Source organism: Nestor notabilis, unplaced genomic scaffold (assembly GCF_000696875.1).
Source record: "Nestor notabilis isolate BGI_N333 unplaced genomic scaffold, ASM69687v1 scaffold5265, whole genome shotgun sequence".
Lineage (NCBI taxonomy): Eukaryota > Metazoa > Chordata > Aves > Psittaciformes > Psittacidae > Nestor > Nestor notabilis.
Genome location: NW_009930510.1, coordinates 23,103 through 27,797, shown reverse-complemented (window position 1 = coordinate 27,797; position 4,695 = coordinate 23,103).

Here is a 4,695-nt window from a genome sequence, read left to right as displayed (position 1 = left end):
GAAGAAGTGTGATTATTTTCTGGTGTGATATTTCAATGAGATTCAAATTCCTACATTTTAACAAACGGTGCCAGCATCTCTACCCCCAGCTGTGATTCTAACATTTAAGCTAGTTGCCTGGTCTCCATAACAGCCAGGGAAAAGCTAGTCAGTACAATCAAAGGATTATAAGGTCTGCTGGCTGCCCAGATGTGAGGATCTGTGAGATAGAAGAGATGAATCTCACCCTAAACCCACTGATTACACTGAGTCCACTGGCTGTAGGATCTTAAAATAGACTCAGGTGTCCTCCTCACAAGTGCATGACTGCTCTGTAGGCAGATAAAACGCGTGTTGCTATCTAGCTGACCTCTTGCACCCAAGCCAGGAGGACGAGGCTCTCCTCTAAGAACTATGTCATACCTGTCAGTCCCGTTTGGAGGGCTCAAATTCAGTATGTATCTTGACCAGCACAAGACACCTATGAACAAATGACAGAATCACATCTTGAATGACAACTCTGGAGCCTCCAGCTGAGTCTAACCAAAGTGCTAATCAAATTCTCTGGAGCTTAGCTCTTAACCCCTTCACCTGTCTGATTGCTCATTAAAACAAGAGTTGTCTAAAGCTGTAAAATGAGTACGTGCTGAAGTACAAAAGCTCATCACTAAACTCCTGCTCAGTAGTCTCAAGAGGAGAAACCAAGACGGAGGATACCCCAAAGTATTAGTGTGCCGGGACAGAGACAGTCCTGATGGGATGCACACCTAGGTGCTACAAACCCTGTGTCAAAAGAAGGATAACTTTTTTGAGGGAAGGCTAATCAACTTCACCTTGAAACAGTAAATATATAGCACAGTGTCATGATTCATCCTGAGCTGTAAAGTGCACAAATGAACCTCTCATCAAGTCTGTATGCTCAAATGAGCTGGGTTTATCTCAGTAAATATTATCTTTAAAGTAAATCACAGATGGAAGCAACAGAACTCGTAATCACACAGCAATCCCCAGATGAAACCCCACACAACTAATACAGTGCAACATATGGATTTTTCCTAAATACAGGCCTTGCTTTTTCCGGGCTGTTGCCTAGACTTTAATGAAAATTAGGGGTTTTTGGGAGCATCACCACTGGATCAGATCCATTTTTAAAAGATGGACAATATGGTTAGGAAATTTCTACATTTTATAAGACACTATTGTTTACTAACAAAAAAGGCACCAAAACATGACAGCGTTTAATTGTAGTAAGATAAAAATAATGCCTTTGATTGTAAACCAACCTGATTAATTGCTTTGTGAGGCAAAATGTAATCAGCTGAGTGCCGCCTTCAGAAACACAAAATAATAAAAATGACCAAATAAATTCCACAAAAAATTTATCACAGAACAATGGATCTGAGCACAGAGAGCAAAGAGATTCTGAAATCATGGAATCATAGAATGATTTGGGTTGGAAGTGACCTTAAAGCTCATCCAGTTCCAGCCCCCTGCCACAGTCAGGGACACCTTCCACTAGAGCAGGTTGCTCCAAGCCCCTGTGTCCAGCCTGGCCTTGAACACTGCCAGGGATGGGACAGCCACAGCTTCTCCTGTTCCAGTGTCTCACCACCCAGTGATGATACTGCCAGTAACTGAGCTTTCATTCCAAACTGATTACTCCTTTGAATCCCCTCAAATACAATTTTATATGCCACACAGAGAAAAATGAGCCCCTGAGCTCACCCAGATGAGTGCTGATTCTGTAGGAGACAAGAAATGGCTACCGTCTGAAGCAGTTAAATTAATTTTATAATCACAGTAGTATTTGAGGTACTATAAAAGTAAGTTTTAGTTGTTTAAACAGCTTATTAACAGCTGTCCCCTTCTTCACAGCTTATTTCTGTGCTGGATGGCTTCACTTCTCCTTGTTCTCTAAACATTTAATTCTTGCTGATATCCCAGCTGAACTGGTTTTCTAATTCTCATCGCTGCTGCCAACCTCTATACTGACAATTAACAATGAGTGGAAGGTGTTAACTAGATAACAGAATTGGACTGGAGCTGTGAGGGCAGCTTCACTGCTTCTTAGCACAGGCCCAAATTGCCTGCTCTTATCATAGGCACGGGTGGCTTTGTGTGTTATCCTTCTCAAAATCCCCATTCCCATAACTATGTTCCCAAGCAAAATTGTCTGCTAATGAATCCTGAGTCTGCATTGACCAGATAAAGAGTTTGCTAAATCAGCTCATTGCCATGACTAATTCCTGAGTGAGGAATTCCACCTGTGACTGTCACAGGTAAATCCATGCTTGGGACTATTTATCTATGCTAGATGGCTATTTGCCACCCCAGCAATTACTCTGCTTGTTCCTTTTCCAAGTGTGATGACCTTAAAGGTTCAGCAATGTTATTTCTCATTGTAGCATCTGTTTTCAGTGGAGCAGAAGCTATTATCTATGCTCTCAGTCTTCTAGTTTTGTCCCACGACTTTATGGCACCACTAGAGTATTCAGATTTCTCTCACAACTTTATCTTCAGTGTTTCTTGTTCATACGGGGTAGAATTGCTCATACACCAAGGACCTCTAAAGCCAAAACACCTTGTTAATATCCTTTGAAACATGCATACCTGGGTTTATAAAGACAAATTGCCTTGATATCGTAACTCTTTGGCCAAACCAGCTAGCCAATACTGAGAGCTTTCCTAGATTTTCCCCATTAAAAGGAGAAAGCCTTGGCAGAAACTGACTGTACTCTTTGATGTCACCTTATTTATTTCTACAACTGTGTACTACAGAACCAAACAGCAGCCAGCTGCTTGCTCAGAAATTTGTACCTCAGTCCCTCCAACAATCTCTGTGCCGTAAGCTCTGCTGGCTTAAATGTTTTCTAAACAAACAGGCTGAAATCCATAGCTTTCTTCCCTGAAAAGCAACATACATTCAACTACATCAAGGGTAGTTTATGCCAGCTTTGAAGTGCTCATTCTTAATCATTAAAACAGATGGAATATTGACTATGTGAACAATAAATCTGTACCAAAATCATTACTCCAGGTGCTTATTTGCAACCATCACTCCTATATTCTAGCAAAGACCATATACGTGGCAAGAGTGTTTGGTTGCAGGACAGTGAAAAGATTTTAGTGTTGTTTAATTTGTGCCATTCACCAGTTTTAGTAATATCTATCCAGAAAGTCACAATAAGGTACTGATACCTGTTAAGGTATCTACTGTTAGTTCATATTAAATCACAAGACAGAAGAGAGTTTACCTCTACCGAGAGCAGCGTGATATGATTTAGAAGTGTGTGTTGAGAAAAATGCAATTCAAAAGTAGCCCTTGCACACAGGGGAAAAATATCAGTCACTGTTTTAATTCATTCCTGATTATTTCACAGTTGTTTCCACATTTTGAAAAGTGCAAGGGGAAAAAAAAAAAACAGAAACCTCATCTAATCCTTTTCTCCTTAGCAGAACTTCAGCCGCCTTTCCTAAGTGCAGTGGGAGTCAAGGAGTTTATACAAATACACAGCACAGCAAAGGTGCCTAATAGACAAACATCCTGTTGCTGCACACTGTCAAGCTGTAAGGCAGGGAGCAGAGAGACTAGCTCCAGAGCTGACTTCACAAACACCCATAACCACATTAACCATCGCTAGTGGTACATGGTAAGTGTTATAATCGCAGAGGCAACTTATTAACCTCTCCATCAATCATTTCTGTTGCTCAATGGCAGTGACACGATTAAGCCTTTGCAGTTTCCCCAGCTCTGTGCTTTCTGGAGGAGGGGAAAAATATCATATCAGGGCAGGCAGCAGATAGGAGGGAAGGGGTAAAAAATCAATATGCATATCTCCAGGCACTTAAAATTCACCGCAGTTCAGTCAGTACTTGGGGAATGTTCTCATTAGCAATCCTGATAGGAAAAAATATTTGCTTGGATATGTAACTTTAGCAGATAAAGCCCAATTAAAAAAACAAAATAAATTCTTTCTTTCTGACCATTTTCCACTCTTTTTTGGGTGAGGACTGTCAGTGTTACAGAGCCATCCAAGGACTGATTCATTCACCTCTTTCATGTGACAATGACTGCAATGTGCAGGGCTGGTTAGACAGCATCTCCTGTAAATGCCATTCATGCTACTTCTGCTGACCCAGATCTCTCTCAGCCCAAGGTGGTTTTTTCTGGCTGATAGATACGTTGATATTGGTATGCTGAAAATCTCTGTTTCATAGTCCATGTACCTTCTGAGGGTCTTGAAATCAGTGCCCCCTTCATCTTCACAGTATTTCATGGTTTTGGTTTTTTTTTTTTTTACAAAGGCACCACTGTTGTCACATGGAGAAAAACAAGAAGAAATTTTGGCTGGTTTGCTGAAAACCTAAGGTTCTAAAACAAACGACATATGTGTGAAATGACTTTTGATTGCAAAACCCACTCTCAGCAGTAATGACATGAAGCATGTCAAGGGATATTTTCACAGCAACAGGATATTAAGTGTCATTTTAATTAACTCACCAGTTACTTAAAATAATGAACATAGAACAGCATCTTCTTGATCATCTTTCCTCACAGAGACTACCGTGACAGGCTGTCAGTTTTCTAAGCGTCCATAAATCAACAAGTAATTTTGCTTCAGATGAGTTATTACCTCTTTTGGATGTGCCCAGACTGATGATCTAAAGCTGTGTCCAGGAGTCAGATCCCCATCAGGACACTGTGTATGGGAATGA